At 38.1% G+C, this 25361-nt stretch overlaps 1 pseudogene; it reads left to right on the top strand.

The window, feature by feature from the left end:
- Positions 1-25361, top strand: part of LOC103267907 — a 47402-nt pseudogene that overhangs the window by 20714 nt on the left and 1327 nt on the right.

The raw sequence follows: 25361 nt of genomic DNA, 5'->3' as shown, positions 1-25361 counted from the left end.
CTGATATATTAATAAGAAATATGTATAGGAGCAGAAAGAAGCAATATATAAGAATACTATTCATGTTAAGGTAAAATATCTCCCACTTTGGAAACTCTGAAGGATAGATGGAATGCCTTTAATCATTCTTGGTCGCATCACTTTACCTTAAATTAATTTAAGACATTTATTTAATAAAGTGACAACTAAATTAACTTGTTTAAACATTAGCTTGATAATCTTATTTTTTATGTACTTTGGACAATGTATACAAATGATACACAAATTTGGACCACAATAACCAAATGTATAGATAATCCCAAAGTTTAATTTTTATTTCTACTCCTCTTCTTGCAGTATCTCTCTTAGAGATTTCTTCTATACTCTAAAAGTTAGTTGTCACTTTGTATAGATTACCAAATTTTTTTTTAAACTGACACACATTATATGTACACATATTTCTGGGTATATGATAATCTGATATATTCATTATAGTCAGATCAGGATAATTGAGATATCCATCACCTTAAATATTTATCTTTTCTTTATGCTAGGAACATTCTAATTATTCTCTACTAGCTATTTTGGAATGTATAATCAATTGATGTTAACTATAGTCACCCTACAGATTTATCGAACAGCAGATCTTCTTTCTTCTATCTAAGTGTATGTTTGTAGCCATTAATCAACTTCTCTTTATTTCCCTTCTTCTCCACCCTTCCTAGCCTCTCAAATATTCATTTTTTATTCCATTTTCTATTTAAAATTTTAGTCCCTTATCTTAAACTGTGTGGGGGGTATTTATATTTATGTATTTTCAAATATCCTTAAAAGTAAAAGTTTTTGTAATCTACTTCTAATCCTTCCCCACCCACCCACCTGGCACCAGGTTTCTCTGATCTCAGCAGTAGAACTAACAATGATCTTGTTATGCTCACTCTTAATTAGAAAGTCATTTTTCATGTAGATCTCATTGTTCTCCATACCCCAAAATAACAAAAATTCCAATGATTCTTTATTGAAAGCATTTCTTTCATTATCCCTACTTTACTATTCTGGGACTACAACTCTAGTTCAGACCTTACTTTCCTTTATATTTATGCCTCATCACTTACCTTGCGACCACCAATCCCTCCCTAACACAGTCCTTCTTACAGTCTGTGGATAGACTAATCTTCCTAAAGTATTATTCTTCTGTTACAAAATGTTCATAACCACTCATTGATTCACTAATCAAACATATATTGAACATTACCAATGTTCCAGTCTCTGTATAGAGATGAACAAGCCACAATCCCCGATTTGATAATCTGGTAAGCTAAAAAGACACAAAAACAACTAATGTAATAATTCTATAATGGAAGCATAAACAAAAGAAACAACGCCCATGTAAAATCAACTACTTAGTCCAATTTAATTCCATTTCTAAAAATTGAGAGGAATGCCTTTAACTTTTGAGTGGGAAAGCCCCCTTCGCTCACCATGAAGTCATGGGCACATAATTCAGGATGGGTAAGTTACGTCAATCTGCCATAGCTAAGAAAATTTAAATGAACTTAAGTGAATGCCAATTTCAGATCTTCATGTTTCAAATATTTTTAGAGTTCATCTTGTATCTGTTCATGAAATAGCAAGCGGTTTACAGGGTATTGTGGTTATACCATGACTGCTACTGTTTACGCTTCCATTGATCCCTTATGCCCTGATGGAGTCCTACATTAGCCAATCTTTCACATATTTGCAACCAGTGTTAGGAGTTGAGGCTAGGATAAAAGGATACGTTATTGATCCAATGGGCATTTTTTAACCTCCCTTTGACAAAGATAGCAATTTCAAAAACAATAGCAACAAAACGGTTGCAGGTATGATAATGAATGCTATAAGCTTAAACAGTGTTTGTAATTTAGTTGATGGTGGTGCTCTATCACTTGTTTAATTTGCATCCCTGTAGAAACAACTTAAGAAGATAAAGTGGGCCATTGCTTTGCTAAGCCATGGTCTGACCAAGTGACTCCTTGAGCCACGGTTGCCATGTTTCCCATCCTTGGCTTCCTCTTGTACCTTGGGGAGGTGAATCTCCTCTCTCTTCTAATTTACTTTCTAAATAAACTATATTTTCCAATCTAAAAAAAAGAAGATAAAGTGGTTATTTTCTCAATTTGTCATGCAAGAGTTTATCTGCTCCCTACTTATGCGTATGGGAAGTCACAGTTCTCATTCTGTTTTAAGTAGAGTCAGTAACCCTTTTGTGCAGAACCAACCAATCAATATTTGGAGAGTAAATGTAATATGTTTGGAATAACAGCCAAGGAAGAAATCAGAAGTTGAGAAAAGATAAGGGGGTGAAGTAGAGCCGAGTAGGAGCAGTTGCTTTTGCAACAACCTCTTGGAAGGAATCAAGGAAGCTGAAACAAAATGGAGTGGCTCCTTGAAAAAGCAAGTATTGTTTAGATTCAGATGCTAGACACTGAGATCTGTGTGAAAGAGTAATGCAATAGGATCAGAGACTCGACTATGCATCAGAAGTTGAAGGAAGACTACATGACCACCTGTAGAAGAGGTGGCAGGTGAGAAGAGCGTCTGACAAGTTCTGTAAATAAATAGGAAGTCATCTTCTGTCAGTGGGCTCTGAGTAGAGAATAAGATTGCTATGCTCCCATCTGAACCAGCTTAGTAATTGCATCTCTGGAGCTGGTATGGGGAGCTCCCACTAACCACATAGTATACACAAAGAACTATAAATATTTAGTCTTTGTCCCCCAAGGAATCCACAGCTCAATTAGACAAACTATTCATGTTTACATGAGCAGGGGGGAACCTTTCAGTGTAGCACAATATTACCTCCCAGGTTCAAGTTCAATTTGTGAAAGTTTCAATATACATGAATTTACTTCTGTATAATTTTTGGTAGCAATTTCATCTCTATTCTTAAATTGATTTAGTATATCTTGATAAGGATAATTCAAGAAATAATCCAGAGAATGGGTGAAAACAAAAGGTAAATCAGACAGCAGAGGAGTTGACTGTTTTTGCAACCAAGTGTTGGGAGAGAGAAAGTCTAGAGAAAGTAATTGGGTCTAGACTTACTTACTCATTCTGATGGTAACTGTGTGAAGGAAGTATCTACTGAACTTATAATCAGTCGACCTCATTACCTAAAAAGCAAGAGTGCTCATTATATAGACCAGGATACTCCAAATTGTTTCACCAGGTAAATATGTAAAAGGATATATATCTTTTAAGTTAATATTACCTCAAGAGTATGCTTTTTAACTCACTGTATATCAAACCATAATATTTCACTCTTATTACAGAAAGTTTGCTCATTGACAGAATATGTACATATTCAGTTTTCCTTCCTTTATAATTTTACCTGCTGTGTTACCTGCCTGAAATATCCTCCTTCCACACACATTCAACTCATCTTTTAAATCTGAACTGATGCTGCCTTTTTTGGTAACATCTTCCCTACCATTCCAGAATCAAGTTATCTGACTTTCTAAAAACACCTTGAATATTTATACCATCATTTTAAAAAACAATGTACTATTTTTAAATATCTCTTACACATATCTTAAATTATTTACATTCTTATGTCCAGCTTTTGCGTTTGTTGCTCCAACCATATTTTAAGATCCTTGAGATCGATGTCATTATTTTATTGTACCATTTCCTCACATAGTAACTTGCTCATTACTCGCTAATGGAATACAAAAAAATACACAAAAATGTAAGCAACCTAATGATAGTCTATAATTTCTCTACACTTTACGACAGATAAGTTCACATTTTGTTAAGTTTTTTTTGCATGTTGTCTGTATTCATCGTTTTGGCTTCAGGTTATGGTAGATTGGTAAAAGTGGAAATTAGCAATGTTTCGTTTTTATCTTATTGAACAGTTTAAATAATATTTTCAGTCATTACTAACCCACAAGTTCAGCAAACTTTTCTTGCTTCAATTTCCCTTCGTAGTAGAAGCAGAAAAACAAAACCATCAACTTCTTAATTTTGGAGTTCAAAGGTTCGAGTCTAGATTTAAAACAAGAAATATTCTGAAAGGGCACATAAATAAGCATAATGAGTCTCCCTACAACAATACCCTGACTCCTTTTTTAAAGAATCCTCTATCAGGACAGGGCTTCTCCCTCTCTCTCCCTCCCTGCCTTCTCTAGATCCTCTATAGAGATGGAGAGGAAGCAAGCACAAAAGGTAGGATCCGCAAGAAGGAGCCAAGTACTCCCCTACATTTCCATGGGGGCTCTCCATTTCAATCATTTAGCTTCTAAAGGAGAGAGAGGATGGTGATGATCCCCACAGGAAATACTGAGGATCTGAAACTACAATATATCGCTGCTTAGTCTCAGGTTTGGTTGATCCAGAAAGATGCTATGTCCAAAAGAGGTCCTTAATCCTACACTATGAAAGAACCGGGTAAAACTTCTACCCCATGTCTAGGACGACCGGTGTGATCCAGACTACCAAAGAGCAACTTTCATCCTAAGCAGGCATGATGGATTTTCATCCAAGTGATTTTCTTCCTGGTAGTGTGAGTGCTGTGAGGACTGCAGAGGTCTCACAGTTAAGAGAGGGATTTGGACAGAGGACAGTGAACCATATCATTGGACTCAGCAGGTGACAGAGGGGAGGGATGAATGTACTTGGGATTGTTCCCTGAAGCAGATATGCCAAGCAGCTCAGAAGGGAGACAGCTGGATACAGCTCACATCACCATACTGTGAGTATACTTTATTAAACCCCTTTGATGGTAAGTGCTATTTCAGGGAGCGGGAGAGAAGAAGAAACAGTGAAGGGAATCACATCTGCCTGAAAATGATTATTTTTCTGTTATAATGGGGTCCCTTAAATGTGGGATTTTTTTCTTTTTTGTTTGTTTGTTTTTGAGTTGAGATCTCACTCTTTCGCCTAGGCTAGTGTGCAGTGGCACGCTCATGGTCACCGCAGCCTCATCCTGATGGGCTCAGGCTATCTTTCTGCCTCAGCATTCCCAGTAGCTGGAATTACAGGCACGTGCCACCATGCCCGGCTAATTTTTTTTATTTACTGTAGAGATGAGGTATTGCCAGGTTTCCCAGTCTGGTCTCAGATCCCTGGGCTCAGGCAATTTTCTTGCCTCTGCCTCCCAAAGTGCTGGGATTACAAGTGTGAGCCATCGTGCCCAGCTAATGTGGTTATTTTCAATGTGGTTAGGTCAAACCATAGAAAAGCAACATGACGCATTCACTATGCCTGATAATATATAATAATGTGGCTTGAAAATTTTATAAATGGCATAATGACATAGAAATGATCTGTTTCATGAGAATTTTACAGGAGTGAATTATAAAACTGTCTGGGTCTTATAGTTGCTTATTGGGGAAGATAATTTTCTTTTTCTTTTATTCTGAGATACAGTCTCACTCCGTCGCTCAGGTTGGAATGCAGTGGCATGCTCACAGCTACCCCAGTGTCGGCCTGCTGAGCTCAGGCAGTTCTTCCTCCTCAGCCTTCCAAGTAGCTAGAACTACAGTGTGCTACTATGCTCGGCTAATTTTTGGATTTATCGTAGAGATGAGGTCTCACCAAGTTGCCCAGGCTGTTCTCAAACCTGTGGGCTCAGGCAATCCTCTCACCTTAGCTTCCCAAAGTGCTGGGATTACAAGCTTGAGCCATAACTCCCGGCCGTAATTTTCATTTTTAACAAGTTTTCCCATTCTCCCACCCCAGGATATTGACATAGAGATTTCCAAATTATTTTTGCAACAGTTTTTGACTTTCACATTTTCTTAGAAATTAGAAATATTTATTTCATTAAGGTTTACAAATTTAATACCATCAGTTTACCACTGGTATCATCATGAAACATTTGTCCATTCCCTCTATCCCAGTGCTAGAAGCCCTAGTTCCTAATGACATATATTCAGTTTTTGCTCTTTTTTCCCCTAATCACCTTGGCAGAATTTCTTTATTTTCACTAGCCTTTAAAAAAAAAAAAAGAAAGAAACAAATGTTGAATTTAACAGTCCAGAGTGCAATTTCCATAGTCAGAGATGACTATATTTGAATCTTGACTCTGCTTCCTACCACGAGACATGGGGTAAGTTGATATACTTGATCTTTACATGCATTTTTCTTGCTAGTAAACTATAAATTAATAGTTGAACCAAACTTGCAGGGATAGTATGTGGATTAAACTAATTAATACATGTAAAATGCTTAGAGTGGTACCTGGCATGTAATGCTCTGGAAATAAGAGCTGTTGTGGTGGGTGTGGGTAACTGGTACCTGGCATCTGTTTCTGCCTATTTCTTTTTTTTTTTTTTTTTTTTTTTGAGTTGGAGTCTCACTCGGTCGCCCAGACTGGAGTGCAGTGGCCGCTCCCGGCCACCGCAGCCTCCAGCTGCTGGGCTCCGGCGATCCTTCCACCTCAGCCTTCCAAGTAGCCGGAATTACAGGCATGCACTACCACGCCCGGGTGATTTTTTTGATTTATTGTAGAGATGAGGTCTCGCTGCCCAGGCGGGTCTCGAACCCGCGGGCTCAGGCAATCCACTCACCTCAGCCTCCCAAAAGCGTGGGATTACAGGCTGAGCCACCAAGTCCGGCTCGCCTATTTCTAAGGTAACTTTCTGTACTATAAAGCCTAAAAGCCTAAACCCCACACTTTCCAGATCCCTTTGAGGCAGGGTTCTGGATACAAATTTGAATTCAGCTGTTGCTACTGCCTGTCCCAGTCACAGAAATACTGAGTTTTTCTGCAAGAGTGTAAGTCATAAGTGGCAAAAAGAAAGATGCAACAGTAGCAGTGTTTCCTTCTGATCCAAGATCTCTGATTCTTGGATAAAAATCTCTAATATTGTGTTCTTGAACTCAATTGTTCTGGTTGTAGCCTCCTAAATCTCCAACTTCTTGATGCAGCAAGAAGGAAACTGGCAGTACAGTTGAGCAATGTTGTTCTGGGGGTAAACCCTGAAGGCGCAACTGAAAACCTGACTCGCCAGCCTTTTTCATTATGTTGCAAGCACCAAATTTACTGTATTAAACCCATTTCTATTTAAATTAGTTAGAATACTGTGTTTCCTAAAGCTCATTATTGCTAACTTTTCTCCTATTTTCTAAATTATCTATATATAATTTAATTCATTTATTTCCCTATATTGTTGTCATTGTTATTTTTCTTGGTTCTCAGATATAATGTTTAGTGCCTTTTTGTTCTTTCCTCCCCTTCCCCCTTCCACTCTTCTGCCCTTCCTCCTTTATTTCTTTCCCTGTGAAGAGTAAAAGCATTGAACATTATGCATTTTCTCAGAGAACAGCTTTGGGGCCAACCTTTATTTTGATATGGGTTGTTGCTAATATCTAAATAGTATGTAATTGCAAGTTTTATTTCCTTTTAAACAATAATTATTTGGCAAAATGTTATTTTTAAAGGATTGGATAAACCCTCTTTCTTTTTTATTTTATGTTTCTTCTAAAACCCAGTTTTACTGCATTGTGGTCAGAGAATAACTTTCTATCTGTTGGAAGTTGTTGTAATTTTTTCACATAACATATAATAAATTGTGTAAATGTGTAGATGTTCTTGGCACTGAAAATTGTATTTATTGGTTGTAGGATGCAAATCAATTTTATTTACATTTTGTATATTTTACATTCTTTTTATGCCTCCTCTGAATTAAATTCTCTCACTTGTATTTCTACTCATTTCTTCTTTTATTCAAACAGTATTTGCTTAATATAATACACATAAGTTTTTCCATTTATTTTTTGTAAAAGTTTTTTTGTTGCCCCTCAAATCCATTTATGTTTTATATGTATTACTCTTTCCTCTTGCTTGAATTCTGTCAAATTCTACAGATATTTTACATCATTTTGTTCTATGTATATTTCTTTGTAAATAGTGCATAAACAAATATTGCATATTTTTCAATAACTTATTTAATCTTCTTTCTTTATATTAAGTATATATATTATGCTTTTAATTTTAGTACAGGCATACCTCTAAGATGTTGCAGGTTTGGTTCAAGATCACCACAATAAAGCGAATATCAAAACAAAGTAAGACACACAAATACACAATTTTTTTATTTTTCAGTGTATAAAAGTTATGTTTACACTATATGGTAGTCTATTAAGTGTGTGGTAGCATTATGTCTCAAAAAACGCCCAAGATTAAAAATACTTTATCATTAAAAACTGCTAGGTCAACCCCTTCAGGTCCCCTCCCACTGTGGAAGCTTTTCTGTCTTCTCAAAAAATTCTACTTTCTCAACAAAACAAAACAACTGCTAATGGTCATCTGAGTTTTCAGGTGAGTCACGACCTTTCTGCCGATGGAGGGTCTGGCCTTGATGTTGATGGCTGTTGACTAAAGGTTGGGTGGCTGAGGCAATTTCTTAAAATAAAAAAAATGAAGTTTGCTACATGTATTGACTCTTCACAAAAGATTTCTCTATAGCATGTGATGTTATTTGAACTGCTGTACCCATAGTAGAACTTCCTTTAAAATTGAAGTCAGTCCTCTCAAACCCAGCTGCTGCTTTATCAACTAAGTTTATGTCATATTCTACTAAAACCTTTCTTGTCTTTTCAACAATGTTCATAGCATCTTCACCAGAAGCAGACTCAATCTCAAGAAACCACTTCTTTGCTCATCCATAAAATGCAACTCCTCATCTATCCAAATTTTGTCATGAGACTGCAGCAATTCAGTAGCATCTCCAGGTTCCACTTCTAATTCTAATTCTCTTGCTATTTCCACCATATCTGCAGTTACTTCCTCCCCTGAAGTCTTGAACCTCTCAAAGTCATCCATGAGGGTTGGAATCAACTTCTTCCAAACTCCTACTAATGCTGATATTTTTATCTCCTCCCATGAATCATGAATGTTCTTAATGGTATGTAGAATGATCAATTTTTTCAAAAGATTGTCAATTTACTTTGCCCAGATTCACCAATGGAATCACTTTTCATGGCAGCTATCATCTCACAAATGTATTTCTAAACAATAAGATTTGAAAGTCAATATTACTCCTTGAACCATGGGCTACAGAATGGATGTTGTGTTAGCAGGCATGAAAACACCATTAATCTCCTTGTACATCACCATCAGAGCTCTTAGGTGACAAGTGTGTTGTCAATGAGCCATAATATTTTGAAAAGAATCTTTTTTTCTGGGCAGTAGTTCACAACAATGAGCTTAAGATATTCAGTAAACCATGCTGTAAAGAGATGTGCTATCATTCAGGCTTTGTTGTTCCATTCCTGGAATGCAGGCAAAGTAGATTGAGCATAATTCTTAATGGTGCCAGGATTTTCCAAATGGTAAATAAGCATTGACTTCAACTTAAAGCCACCAGTTGCATTAGCCCCAAATAAGAGAGTCTACCTGTCCTTTGAAGCTTTGAAACCAGGCATTGACTTCTCTCCAGCTGTGAAAGCCCTAGATGGTATCTTTTTTCCAATAGCTGTCTGTTTTGTCTGTATTGAACATCAGTTATTTCATGTAGTCACCTTTTTCAATGATCTTAGTCAGATCTGGAGAACTTACTGCAACTTCTCCATCAGCACTTGCTGTTTCACCTTGTACTTTTATGTTTTGGAGATGGCTTCTTTTCCTTAAACTTCATGAACCAACCTCTGACAGCTTCCAACTTTCTTCTGCAGCTTCCTTACCTCTCTCAGCCTTCATAGAATTGAAAAGATTTAGGGACTTTCTTGGTCAAGACTTTGGCTTAAGGGAATGTAGTGGCTGGTTCAATCTTCTATCCAGACCAGGCAAACTTTCTTCATATCCTCAATAAGGCTGTTTCTCTTTCCTATCATTCCAGTGTTCACTAGAAGAGCATATTTAATTTCCTTCAGGAACTTTTTCTTTGCATTCACAACGTGGCTAACTGGCATGAGAGACCCAACTGTTGGCCTGTCTCAGCTTTTAACATGCCTTCTTCAATAAACTTAATCATTTCTAGCTTTTGATTTAAGGTGAGAGATGTGCAATGATTCCTTTCACTTGAACACTTAGAGACCATTGTAGGGTTATTAATTGACCTAATGTGAATATTGTTGTGTCTTAGAGAATAGAGAGGATCAATGAGAAATGCAGAGACAAGGGAACAGCCAATTGGTAGACCAATGAGAACACCTTTTTTTTTTTTGAGTCAGAGTCTCACTCTGTCACCCAGACTAGAGTGCAGTGACACGCTCACGTCCACTGCAGCCTCAGCCTGCCAGAACAGCTGGAAATGCAGGTATGTGCCACCACACCCAGCTAATTTTTTGATTTATTGTAGAGATGAGTTTTTGCCAAGTTGCCCAGGCTGGTCTCGAACCCGTGGTCTCCGGCAATCTTCTCATCTCGACCTCCCAAAGTGCTGGGATTATAGGCTTGAGACATAGTGCCCAGCCCACACACATTTATTGATTAAATTTACTGTCTTCTCTGAGAGCATTTCCCAGTAATCAAAAACAATTACAGAGATAACAGTAAAGATCATTGGTCACAGGCCATCAATCATCCAGAAAAGCTTGAAATATTATAAGAATTATAAAATGTGACAAAAAGACAGAAAGTAATCACATGCTGTTGGAAGAATGGTGACAACTGACTTGTAGACTTAGAGTTGCACAAACATTCAATTTGTAAAAAACCAAAGCCTGAAAAGTGAAATGAAGAGCAATAAAATGAAGCATGATTGTAATTAATTTAGGATTTCTTTGTAGAAAAAATTAGTTTTATAAAAGTGATCTACACTTATCATTAAACTCCCCAAATTCAAAGGATATACACAAGATCTATTCTAAGTCCTATTGCCCCAAAATTACCATCACTAAACTTTAATTAGCATAGTTTCACTTATCTATATTCAATTATGCAAATGGATCTTATAAAATGAAGATCAAATTATTATTATTTTTTTTTTTTTGAGTTGGAGTCTCACTCTCACCCAGATGGAGTGCAGTGGCTGCTCATGGTCACCGCAGCCTCGACCTGCTGAGCTCCAGCGATCCTTCCACCTCAGCCTTCCAAGCGGCTGGAACTACAGGTGCACTACCACGCCCGGCTAATTTTTTGATTTATTTTAGAGATGAGGTCTACCCCAAGTTGCCCATGTGGGTCTCAAACCTGCAGGCTCAGGCAATCCACTCATCTCAGCCTCCCAGGATTTTTATTTTATTTTTATTCTTTTGCTTAATTGTGTTCACTTAAAATTTTTTTTCTTGAGTTGGAGTCTCTGTCACCCAGACTGGAGTGCAGTGGCACACTCACGGCCACTCCAGAGTTGATCTGCTGGGCTCTGGCGATCCTTCCAGCTCAGCCTTCCAAGTAGCCAGAACTACAGGCACATGCTACCACACTTAGCTAATTATTATTATTATTATTATTTTATTGTAGAGACAAGGTCTCACCAAGTTGCCTAGGTTGGTCTCGAACCCATGGGCTCAAGCAATCCACTCACTTTAGCCTCCCAAAATGCTGGAATTATAGGCTCAGTTTAATTTAATGAAAGAGGAAACTGAAGTGAAGCTGAACGAATTGGTGAACTTAAGGTAAATGTTTCTTTACTACAAAAAATAAGTTTCTCAAAATTTCCATTAAAGTTAAGGAAAATATGAAGTGGTTGGAGTCATGACTTTTTTGTGTGTGTGTCACCCAGGCTGGAATGTAGTGACACACAGTCACCGCAGTCTCTACCTGTGGGACTCAGGTGATCCTTCTGCCTCAGTCTTCCAAGTAGCTGGAACCACAGGTGTGTACCGTCATGCTCAGCTAATTTTTTGTTTTATTGTAGAGATGAGGTCTCGCCAAGTTGCCCAGGCTGGTCTTGAACCCCTGGGCTCAGGCAATCCACTCACCCTGACCTCCCAAAGTGCTGGGGTTACAGGCTTAAGCCCCCATGCACAGCAAGTCATGACTTTTTAAAAGGACATGTGGAAATTATGGAGTATCTATAGTCTTTTGATTATAAAAGATGGGAAAGTTTGTGCACTTCCAGTGTCTTCTGCCAGTCTCTCTCAGATTTTTATTACTTATATAAAGTTCATAATGTCAAGGTTAATAGCATTTACATAATCTGCAATTAAAATTCTTGACGTTTTGGTTGTAGCTTTATACTTAAAGGTATTGCATTAATTATCCATTCTTATCACTTTATTCTTGTGTTCTGTGTTCCTATGTATCTCCTATTTAACTGAATTCCATCGACATGCCCTTTTCAAGAAACGCTCACAGGTTATATATCCCCTGAGTTTCTGTACCCTTGAGGATATATATCTTTTGTCTTTATAGTTAAAGGATGACTTTTTTAGGGACACTTTTTTTTTTTTGAGCTGGAGTCTCACTCCGTTGCCCAGGCTGGAGTGCAGTGGCATACGGCCACACCAGTGTCGACCTGCAGGGCTCCATCGATCTTTCTGCCTCAGCCTTCCAAGTAGCCAGAACTACAAACCCGCGCTATCACGCCCAGCTGACTTTTGATTTATTGTAGAGATGAGGTCTCACCAAGTTGCCCAGGCTGGTCTCGAATCCACAGATTCAGGCAATCCACTTGCCTCAGCTTCCCTAAATTCTGGGATTACAGGTTGAACCATCAAGCCTGGCCTTAGAGATACATTTCAAAGTCACATTTCTTTCTTTCAGAATGTTGTAGACATTCTTCCCATTTTCTAGCATTAAAATATTACTATGAAACCAGGGGAAGAGAGGACTTGTGGGAGGCCCAAACTTCACCTATATATAGACCACTTATGTACCTAATCCTGACTTGTACCCTTCCTTAAAATAAAATAAAGAGGAAAAACGAAATAAAATATTACTATGGAGAACTCCAAGAAAAACTTGATTATTTTTTTTTACTTTAAATGCTGCTTGCTTTTCTGCATAAAAATTTCATAAAATTCTGCCTTTATTGCTAAAATTCAAAATTACACAAGGACACATTTTAGGAAACATCATACTGTATCAGTTTTATTTTATTGTAAACATTTATTATAAATATGATTAAAATGTATTGACTCACAATTTTGGAGACCAGAATGTTGAAATCAAGGTGTCAATAGCGTCATCCTCCCTCTGAAGTCTCCAGGGAAGAAAACTTTCTTGCCTTTTCCTAAGCTTCCAGCAGCTCTCAAAAACCCTTGGTATTCTTTGGTTTGGTGATGTCTCACTCTGACCCCTGATCCCACTGTCACATAGCCTTTTCCTATGTGTATCTCTGTAGGTCCTCTCCTATTAAAATAAAATACCAGTCATTGGATTGATGACCCACCTTGATCCAGTATGACCTACCCACCTTACTAATTGCATTTTGAAAGATTTGTTTCCTAATAAAATCACATCCTGAGGTTCTGGGTAGACATGAATTTGGAGGGGACACTATTCAATCCTCTACAAAGACTATGGGGAAGTATTTATTTTAACTCTTGATCTATTTATTGGGTAACTTACTTCTTTGGCAGTCTATTTGAGTTCTTTTTCTCCATTTATCATTTTATTCCTGATTCTTCTTCTTCTTTAGTAGCAGTGGAAATTGCAGATTTACTTATCCTTCTCCCTTGCCTCTTTCCACCACAGAAGCTATAAAAGCTATTTATTTCTTCAGTCCTTCTTACAGCTAGTGGTTGCCCTGAGATGCAGTGCTTGTTAAGGTATTACTGACAAAAATAATACTTAGAAGTAGGGAGTGATATGAGATTGCTCACTCCCTCCCTTCCATCATTCTGCTTTACTTCTGTCAATCTCCTTGGCTCAGAGATTAGACTGAAGGCAGGAAAGTCAGCAGGCCAGCCTAGTTACTTCTTTAGTTCCACCTCCCATTTAAACTAGACACTCATTTCTGGAGGCTACTCCAGGCACCAACCTTGCTACTTCAATCACAGTCTTTCAGAACCATGCCTCTTCCTTGAAGATACATCTGTTCTCTGCTCAAGATTAGAGAAGGCATGCTTTGGTTCTTGACAACCAGGCTCTACCCCCACTTCACTCTATTGCTTGGTATATCTGCTTCCTATTTTGTAATTTAGGATCGCATCATTTCCTGTTTCTTTAAAGATGAAGTTGCTTTGTTGGTTGGTTGTTACTCCTACATTATTTTTGAATTTATTCATTATTGGTAGGCTTCAAGGAAGAGGATACAATTTTTAAAAAGGACTTTATTTTTATTTTACCATTTTTATTTATTTATTTATTTATTTTTTGAGTTGGAGTCTCACTCTGTCGCCCAGACTGGAATGCAGTGGCCGCTCCCGGCCACCGCAACCTCGACCTGCTGGGCTCTGGCAATCTTTCCTCCTCAGCCTTCCAAGTAGCCGGAATTACAGGCATGCGCTACCACACCCGGCTGATTTTTTTTATTTATTGTAGAGATGAGGTCTTGCTGCCCAGGCGGGTCTCGAACCCGCGGGCTCAGGCAATCCACTCACCTCAGCCTCCCAAAGGCGTGAGATTACAGGCTGAGCCACCGAACCCGGCTTATTTTACCATTTTTAAAAGCTCTACTAAACTATCTAAGAACTTTGACACAGTTATTTAACCTCTACTTCCCTGATAAAGAGTAAAATAGTTTTAAATTCTCTCTATCTGATACAATGAATTTATTAAATATTTTTCCTTTTCCAACTTTTCAGTCTTTGCTAATATAATATGGAATTTAGATCCAAAGTGTTATTCAATTCATATTTTATATATCTTTTTCCTTATTAGATTCATTTTTGATGACTGCATTTAGTTTATGAGCACATTTGCAGCCATTTTTTAGCTATCTTTCTTCTATTAAGTTTCAGTGCTCAGAGTCAGTCATCTCAAACTCTCAATTTTCATTAGCTCTTAATTTTGCTTCATATTTCATTTTTTGGAGAAAGACTTAAAACATTTTAATTATGTAGAAGTTGTCTAATATGCCTTGAATATTTGAAGAGAAGTCTTTCAGTTGACCTTTGCACACTATTGATTACATGGGTAGATATGTAATTCTGTGGTTAAAACTTTTCCAGTCCTAGATCAGACAGTATAGGTTTGGATATATTGTTAACAAATGACCCAGCCAGATGCAGTGGCTCATGCCTGTAATCCCAACATGCTGGGAATCAGAGGTGAGAGGATTACCTGAGCTCAGGAGTTCAAGACCAGCCTAAGCAACATGGCGAGACCTCATCTCTACAATCAATCAAAAAATTAGCCAGGTGTGGTGGCACACACCTGTATTTAAGTTTCAGCTACTTGGAAGGCTGAGGTAGAAGGATCACATGAGCCCAGCAGGTCAAAGCTGTGGTGGCTGTGAGCGTGCCACTGTACTCCAGTCTGGGTGACAGAGTGAGACTCTGACTCAAAACAAAACAAGAAAAATGACCCCCAAATTTCAGTCATTACCATTTCAAAGTTTTCTTTCCTGTCATGCCATCTCCTTGCAGGTTAGCTACAACTTTGTTCCATATCACCTTTATGTCCTTACTCACGCTGCTGGAGCATGTAGAAAATTATTGGTTATTCTGATATAAAGCAAAAAGAGTGTGGTCAACTATGTTCTGGCCCTTAAGCATAGCTGGGAAGTAACACAGCCATTCACACTCCTATTTTATTGACCAGAGCAAGTCACATAGTCATATCTGTTGTCAATAAAGCAAGGAAGTAAAATTGTCCTTAAGAATGTGCAGCAAATATTTGTAAACAATAATACAATTTACTGCACTCTCTGATATTGCTCCATTTATGCTGGTATTTTCTTTCATAATGAAGAAGGTTAAATGAAAGTTACTACCACTGAGATGGAGGAAACAGCGATAGGAATAAGTTTAGAAGGAGATAATAATTGCACTTTTAGAGAGTTGATTATGGGCTGGGTGCATTGACTCACACCTGTAATCCCAACACTTTGGGAGGTGGAGGTGAGAGGATTGCCTGAGACCAGGGGTTCAAGATCACTATGGGCAACTTGGCAAGACCTCGTCTCTACAATAAATCAAAAAAAGTTAGCCAGGTGTGAGGGTGCACGCCTGTATCTCCAGTTACTTGGAAGACTGGGGTAGAAGGATCGCCTGAGCCCAGCAGGTTGAGGCTGTGGAACATGTCACTGCACTCCAGCCTGAGTGACACAGTGAGACTCTAACTTTTAAAAAAAAGTATATACTAAGCAGTTTGGTAATAGACTGAAAGAATGAGGAAAATTCTGGGTTGGAGATATTAATTTATAAAATCAGTTTATAGAACTGAATTTATAGACTGGGCGCAGTGGCTCAAACCTATAATCCCAGCACTTTGGGAGGCCAAGGAGAGAGGATTGCCTGAGCCCAAGGGATTGAGACCAGCCTGGGCAACTTGGTGAGACCACATCTCTACAACAAATAAAAAAAATTAGCTGGGCATGGTGGCACGTGCCTGTAGTTTCAGCTACTTGAAAGGCTGAGGCAGAAGGGTTACCTGGGCCCAGCAGGTCAAGGCTATGGTAACTAGGAGCATGCCACTGCCCTCCAGCCTGGGTGACAAAAAAAAAAAAAAAGAACTAAATTTATTAGAATTACCAAAAGAAGCAGGAGAATGAAGATGTCACCATAGAGGGCAATAACTGTAAGGGTCAGGCAGATGAAACAGATCTGGTAAAAAGGAAACAGGAAGACCGGGCAGATAATTTGAGAAGAACCAGGAAGAAGCAGTGTAAAAAATATCAGGGAAAGAATCTCCGCATTGCCAAAATAAAGATAAAGAACATCTAGTAAAAATGGAAAATATTATTTTATGTTAGATTAGGATATTATTGATAACTTTGGTAAGAATAGTTTCAACTGAATGGTAAAGTTAGATGCCACTAACAAGTAATTGAAGGATGAGAGTATTAGGAGTTTGAGTAAAGAAATGAAGTATAAATGAATCACTCTTTTGAATAGCTTAGAAAAAAATAGAGACTGGAAGGTTCTTTCCCTTACTGAACAGTGAAGAAACTTGAAAATGTTTAAAGTACCCAGGATTGTGTGTTTGTGTGTGTGTTCATGTATGTGTATCTATTCATTCTTATTTTATAAATGGGTGAGTATGCAAGATAGAATTGCTTGGAACTTAAAACCAAAATTAATCAAAATAGCCATGCTTAAATCATGTAAAAATCTATACAATTATAGTCAGTCTTTTAATGTCATGATATGTGTATTAGTATGGGTTCTCCAGATAAATAAAACATAGATAGATGATAGATAGATAGATAGATAGATAGATAGATAGATAGATAGATAGATAGACAGACGGATAAGTAGATAGGTGAAGTGATTTACCATAAGAAGTTGGCTCATGTGGTTATGGAGGCTTAGAAATTCTAAGATCTGCAGTCAGCAAGCTGGAGACCCAGGAGAGTCAATGGTGTAGTTCCTGTTCGAGTTCAGGTATGAAAGCAGGAGAAGACTGATGTCTCAAGTCAGACAGTCAGGCAGAGAGAATGAATTGTCCCTTATTCCACCTTTTTGTTCTATTAAAGTCTTTGACAGAGATTGGATTAGGCCCACACACATTGGGGAGGGCGATCTACTTTACTCAGTCTACTGATTAAAATGTCAATCTCATCCCAAAATATCCTCACAGACATCCCCAGAATAGTGTTTAACCAAATATCTGGGTACTCTGTGGTCCAGTCAAGTGCATATATAAAGTCAACTGTCATAATATGTCATCAAACCTCAATTTGAATGCAGAATGATTTAATTTCTTGATGAGTAGAACAGTATTGGTGACTGGTTCTATCCAGAAACTAAAGCTTTAAAAAAAAATTTAAATAATGAAACTGTAGGTTTTGGTTTTGATTGTTTTGTTTCTTATTGTGTGCCTCTGCCTCCATTCCATTGCCTAGAAGTTTCAAAAGTATAGTAAAAAAGGAACTGGATTTTTAAAGACATATAATGGTAGCAGAAATGTCAAGAGATAAGGAAGGACAAAAGGGGAAGCACAAAACATTTCAGTGGAAAAGATCTAGAAAAATGAGGCCAATGTTTAACCTCATCCTTAGTTCCTCCTCAAATATAATATTGTCTTGATGCTAGAATGCACCCAAATTAGCAAGCATTATGATTAGGATAGTTGGGTCCCATAGGCAATGTTAAAAAAAAGCCCATATGTTTTCTAGTCATGTTATAACATACATGAAACAAATAGGAAAACTAAATTAATAAGCTAAATTAGTGTTCCAATAAAAGAAAGTAGTGTGTGTTTGGAATCATCAATAATCCAACATATTTTATTCATTCCTTAACTTAGTATCTTCATTAAGTTATGATAGTTATTAATTACTTGATTCAAAACTTTTCTACCATAATTTATAAGATTTTTACAATGCAAATTTGTAGTATGAAAATTGGAACAATAAAGAGCCAAAACTCATTTTCCTCATTGAATTTACAGACATAAGACACATCATAACATATAAAACTATAAGGCCAGATGTAGTGGCTCACACTTGTAATCCTAGTGCTTTGGGAGGCCAAGGCAGGAGGATTACTTGAGGCCAGGAATTCAAGGTTACAGTGAGCAATGATTGTACCACTGCACTCCAGTCTAAGCAACAGAGCAAGACCCCATCTCTAAAAAACAAACAAGAAACATATAAAATTTCACCTGTGATTAATGCTATGAAAGAAGATTGAGTGGTTCTATGAAAAATTTAATGGTGGAATTTGGGACTTAGGTACTTCAGTCAAGGCATCTTTAAGGTAAGTGAGGAATGGAATGACAGGGAGTAGATTGTGCTAAGGCCCTGTGGCAGAAGGGCATAGGAGAAGGAACTGAAGCAGGCCAGTGTGATGACAACAGAGAAAGTGCAAGGAACCATGGTTTGAGCTGATGCTAAGGAGGTGGGAACCCTAAGGGGGTGTTGAGCAACTATGCCAAATCTCAAGTAACCCTGGAAATTTGTAAGTGGAAACAACAGATTGGAAGGGAGTCAGGTGGATGTGGGTTGACCAGATAAGAGGTTATTGCAGTTATGCACATGAGATTAGAGCGGTGCCAGGGAAAACAGAAAGAAGTGCTCATAGATGAGAGATATTAGAAAGTAAAATTGACAATGCCTGGTGATGGATTTGATGCAGGGAATTAGATCAGTAGACATGTCATGGATGCTGTCTTTTGTTGGCTTCTGAGCAAAGCAATAAAAACTCCACTCAGAGAGAAAGCTTAAAATACAGTTCTCTGAAAAAGTCCAAGAATTAATAGTAATTAAGGGCAGGAGCCAATGTTTATTAGATTTTAATTTCTATGTGTTGACAATGATTTGTGTGCCCCTCTAGCGTGGAAGGAGTGACTCTGTACTGTCTCGTGTGTGCCTCTATTACAGTTGTGAAGACATGATCCTTTCTGTTTTACATCCGTCTCTTTTGCTCTACTGAGTCCCATGAGGGCAGATGCTAGGTCTTCCTTATATTTCCTGCAAGGCAATATAATTTCGAGCATGGCAAGCACTCAAATGTTTGCAGAGTGAATCAATTAGGTCATGCATCAAACTTTAATTTTTTTATTTTCCAAATTATTTTTAGTGTACTTATGTGTGTATAATCAAGAGCTTCAAATAAAATCTTACCAAGTTTAAGATGTCCAGTCAACAACTTTATTTCCTCACATTTTAGCCATAAAGCTAAATGTGGTTTTGACCCATTATGGCTACGTTGCTGTTATCATCAGATCTAACTGTTAATCTGTTTTCAAGTAATGTGAACAACAACCACCTCATGCTCATTGTGATGATTCATTTTTGGCATCAACCTGACTATTAAGGAATACCCAGAGAGCTGGTAAAGCATTGTTTTCAGGTGTGTCTGAGAAGATTGTTTTAAGAAGAGATTGGCATGTGAGTCTGAGTAGACTGAGTGGAGAAGAGCTGCCCTCCATGTGGAGGGGCACAATTCAGCCAGCTGGGGGCCCAGGTAGAACAAAAACAGAGGAAAGACACATGGAGCTTGGATACACTCTTCCGCCCTTGACCATCAGAACTCTTGACTCTCCAACCTTCGAACTCCAGGACTTCCACTAGCGGTGCCTGGGTCCTCAGGTCTTCATACTTGGAAAAAGCCACACTACTGTCATCCCTGGTCTCCAGGTTGCAGGAAGCCTATTGTGGGACTTCTCAGCCTGCATAACATATGAAACAATTCCCCTAATAAATCCCCTCTCATATCTTTCTATCTGTATGCCATTGGCTCTGTCTCTGGAGAACCCTAACTTGTACACCAGTATAGATCACAGTAGTAAATTTCTAGGAGACTAATTCATTTTACATCACCTATTGTAGTATTTTTAGCATGATTATAAGCTACATCGTATAAAATAACAGTAGTTTCTCATCACTGAGAGGTCAGACTTACTAATTTTTTCCTTCTGGTCAGCAGATGGCAGTGTTTTACTTTATTTAGCTAATTGAGATTTCTTTTCCTGAGTGCTGCAAGAATCAGAATTTCAACTTAATCTATGAAATGACAGTGTTTTTTAGTTAACTTTATACTTTTGGTCCACAAGTAAGTATTATAAAATAGGGATAGTTCTAGGTTTAAAAAATCACACTTTTTTTTAGTCAACTTGAACTTTTTAAAACTCTTTTAAAATTTGCTTTTTACAGCCGGGCTTGGTGGCTCAGCCTGTAATCGCGCGCCTTGGGAGGCTGAGGTGAGTGGATTGCCCCTAGGCAACTTGGCAAGACCTCATCTCTACAATAAATCAAAAAATTAGCTGGGTGTGGTAGCGCATGCCTGTAGTTCCAGCTACTTGGAAGGCTGAGGCGGAAGGATCGCCGGATCCCAGCAGGTTGAGGCTGCGGTGGCCGGGAGCGGCCACTGCACTCCAGTCTGGGCGACAGAGTGAGACACCAACTCAAAAAAAAAAAAAAAATTTACTTTTTACTTGGTTTATTGCAAGCAATTCTTTTCACTTTTGTAAACAGAAAACCCCTGTTTCTTTTACTTTATTACTTAGTTTTCTTTCTAAGAAATATTTATTTATTCTGGAAATAAAGTTATAAATATTCTGGAAATAAAATTTAAATTATATTTTAAACTAATGTGGCACAGTTAGACTATTTGGGGGGCTCAGTTTCTTACTTATAAGAGGAACACTTTCAACTCAGAAGTTTGTGGACTTGAAACTGAGTTAAGAGACATGGATTTCATTTGGAGTGCTACAAAGTCTTCACTAAATGATCTAGACTAAGCCATTTGAATTTTTTTTTGTCAAAATTTGTTAATGAGTGAAGTAAATCTAGACTGCATACTATGCAGTTGACCCTTCACAACATGGACCCCTGGAAAATCAAGTATTGTGTATAACTTTGACTCTCCCAAAACTTAACCACTAATAGCCTTCTGTTGACCAGAAGCCTTACTCAGAACATACAGTCAATTAACATATATTTCATATAGTATATATATTGTATTCTTACAATAAAGTAAGCTAGAGGAAAAAAGGGGGCTAAGGAAATCATAAAGAAGAGAAGTGGCTCATCTTTGTCATGTTCAAGTTGAGAAGGCTGAGGAGGAGGAAAAGGAGGGGTTGGTTTTGCTGTCTTAGGGGTGGCAGAGGTAGGAGAAAATAAAATTACCATATTACCATATGTGGACTTGCATCGGACAAATCCATGCTGTTCAAGGGTCAACTGTGTTTAACTTGTAAAAACATTGTGAAGATACTGGTTTTAAAAGTCTGAACTCTCCATAAAGACATATACAGGAACTGAAAATCAACAGGACCTTCACCTTTAAGTAGCGATATAATTCATTAATAATTATCTTTTAAAAACCTGTTTGTGTTATAATCTGGATAATTATGATCAGCAAGAGCAAATATTGATACTATTCATTTTCCTCACGTGGCCCTATTACTTTTCAAAATTTAAAGCAGTTTTATCTCATAGTTACTTAAATATAACAATATACGTAGCTACACACCCCACCCTCACACAAAACAAAAACTCTCCAGTACCATTTTTGAATATATTGATAAGAAAAACAACAAGGCTGGGTGTAGTGGCTCATGCCTGTAACCCCAGCACTTTGGGAAGACTGAGGCAGGAGGCTCACTTGAATCCAGGAGCTCGAGACCAGCCAGGGCAACATAGTGAGACCTTGTCTCTACAAAAAACACAAAATAGCCAGACATGGTGGCGCATGCCTATAGTCCCAGCTACTTGGGATCCTGAGGTGGGAGGATCGCCTGAGTCCAGTAGGTCATGGCCATGGTGACCCAGAATCGTGCCACTACAAGCCAACCTGGGGGACAGAATAAAACTCTTGTCTCAAAAAAAAAAAAAAAAAAAAAAACAACAGAAAAAGGTCTAAGATCCTTTCTCCCCAACTAGAGTAGAGCAATGACTCTTAATGACACTGTCTCAGGGATAGCTCATCAGTTAATTATACGGAGTTCTGTAAATTGAGGAGTGAAGGATGATACTAAATTTCAGTCAGTGCAGGTAAATATGGCTTGTCATTATTCACTTGATATTGTAGACAGTCCATCTAAAGAGAAAGATGTGGAACATAAATACTGTCTTTTCTGAAGAACAAAGATTGTGAAAATAAAACTGAACATTTACCTGAAACCATATTATTGTCTGGAACATGGTTTTTATAGACATTCAATTCCCATGATCCCCAGGGACTTTCATTTGCTTGCCCTGTTACTTTTCCATCTGGTTCTTTCAAACCAAGAAAAACAATATGATAATTCTATTGTTGTATCTAATAGCCTGGGAAAAGAAAAACAAATTTTAAATATAATGTTATATAACTTAGTCAATGGAAGCTTTGATTCCTTTTAACTGTTGTGTTCCAGCATCCTTTAGCACTCTATCTTGAAGTAATAAACATCTTAAGATTTTATAACTTATGCTTATCTCTGAGATAATTCTACTCATCCAAGTTTAAATTACAAGTTTTATTCTTAAAAGCAAATGTAAAGGAAATAATTGTTTAGATAGCAGATTTTTAAAAAATTTTTTCTTCCTCTTACTTTTAGGTATTTTTCATGAACCTTAATCTCCATCTTCCTTTCTTTGAAGTTATGCTTTGTTTATTCACGTTCATAGAATTTTCAATCACGTTAAAAGCAAACCTGGGTTCTGTTTGTTTATTGTCACAGATATCCTATTATGCTCCACAACCACCTTATTCATGAATTGTGCGTTGGAGGCCAGGCTCCTGGTACCGAACTGTTTAGAAACGACCCTTTATGCTGGCTCCTCTATTCCCAAAGGAGTGTGGTGCACACGCCTAGATCTCATCCCATCTGGCCTCTACACAAAGGCTTTACCCCACTTTACCACAATTCTTTGTTTTATAGAGAACCCTGAGTTTATCTGAGAGTGAATACATATGAAACAATAACTGTGTTGCAGGAGAACCTGATTTGACCATTAAAAAAAATACTTGAATCGTAAGATGATAGTGAAACTACACTTAGCTGTCAACAAAGACTAAAGAAGGTAAGATTGTAGTGATGACAAATCTGACACAGAATTGCGAAAAAGTAAATGAGAAGGGTCTGATTTATCTGGATTCTGTCCATTATTAGTGTCTTTGTGCATGTGGTTCAGTAAAAAAGAAAAAAGCTGACTATATTTATGTTGATACATAGCACTGAAAAATGTGTATCACTGAAAACCTTTGTGAGATTTCAGTCTGTAAACATTAGTAAGAAAACTGCTACATTGATACATTCAGGAATTTCATGTGTAATATATTTTTTAACAGAAAAGTTATAGTAAAATATTAATGGATTTTTAAAGGTAACTCTTCTTCCTCCAGTGTAAATAAAATAATGACAAAGGTCCTGAAACCTCACATTTAATGGAAAATCTTCCCTTTAAAATGCATGTTGGTCTCATGTCTAAAAGACAACAACCTATTTTCTCACTGTGTGTATTTATGTTATCTGATATTTTTTTCTCCAAATATACAGTTTTATAAGTTAATTCTTTAGAGTCAAGGATCCTGTGGTTATTTTTGCATAATAATAGACTGGAGAAACAAACAAAATTGAAATAAAGAATAAATGCCAAAAGAGAAGAACTGCAACAACACAAAAATGTGCCCACCACACACACACACACACACACACACACACACTCACTCACTCACCCACATAGGTGTTGTTTTTAATAATTTATTTCAGAATATATTATACAATGCTGTCTCCAAGACTTCATTTGGGCTTAACAGAATTTTAGACACTGGCGCACATTTGTTGATTTCACACATAAGAACTACTAGTATTGAAAGATGGCAACTGAAATCTTGAACCTAACTGGGTACAGGTTATTTTGCGAGCATTAAAGAAAAATTTTAGATTCCCTCCAAAGGATACTATTATTTTTAATAAAATATATTTTAGATTTGTCTTGCTATATTCTGTTCAAAGAGCTTTGAAACACTTAAAAGCTTTGTAATCAGAGTATCTTAGATTTGACCTTAAAAAATTACTCCTTTTGAAGTAGAATCTAAGACTACATTTTAAAATGTTTCTCCCCATATCTGGCCTAAAGGGAGGAGCCTTTGAACACATCTAGTCGTCTTATTCCGAAAGGGCAGTGTGTTTTTGTTTAATGGTTAGTGCCCCTAGAAGCAGAAACTGACCCCCCAATGTGCTCACATATCAGGTCACCTGTGTTTGTTAGCAGTGCTGCACCATGCAGTCATCGGTATGTAAATTATTACACATGGGTTCAATTCCAAAGGCAAACTAGCTAAAAAGAAGAAAACCGCAAGTCCAACTTATATTATCTTTTTAAAGGAAACCCTGCAACTTGTCACTTGCAGTGTTAGAGAAACAAGCTTTTCATTAGAACGACGGTGTTACCACTTCCCACCCTAGGCCTGTGGAAGGGAGTCCACTCCTAACAGCTGACTCAGTTCGTCTCCACTGCTACAACCGAGGCGTCACCCAGATAGTCTGCTGGGTTGACTAGGAACGAACACCAGAGGGGCAAACTGATGAGCCCCTAGCAGTTCCCGGGTTACCAAGGCACGCTTACGGGGTCTAATCCCTGCGTTTGCCGGGACGGCAAAAGCATCCACTGCAACGCCCTTTCCGGGAAGGAAGAGGAACACCTGAATTCTTGGGCCACCGCCTCAAGGTCATCGACGGAGGGCAACCTTTGGGACCCAGCTCTTGCCCTCGTGGGTCCGAGGACCCACCGGGCCACGCGCGGGACCGCGCGGGAGGTCCGCCGCGGCGCGGCGAGGCGGCTGGCGCGGGCAGTTCTTGTACCCGAGCTCGAGGGAGACGAGCCCTGCGGTTCCCCCCGGCCGTCTGGCGGCACCTCGCAGGGGGCAGGGGGAGGAAAGCGGAACCGGCGGTCCTCGCTCAGCAGCGCTCCGGAGAAACTGGAAGTGAGGAGGGTGGGAACCGCGGGAGAGGGACGCGGAGCCGGCGG

Source organism: Carlito syrichta, unplaced genomic scaffold (assembly GCF_000164805.1).
Source record: "Carlito syrichta isolate Samal-C Ts95f unplaced genomic scaffold, Tarsius_syrichta-2.0.1 Scaffold308491, whole genome shotgun sequence".
NCBI classification, from domain to species: domain Eukaryota; kingdom Metazoa; phylum Chordata; class Mammalia; order Primates; family Tarsiidae; genus Carlito; species Carlito syrichta.
The sequence above is the reverse complement of the archived record's forward strand: the minus strand, read 5'-3'. Positions and strand labels throughout refer to the sequence as shown.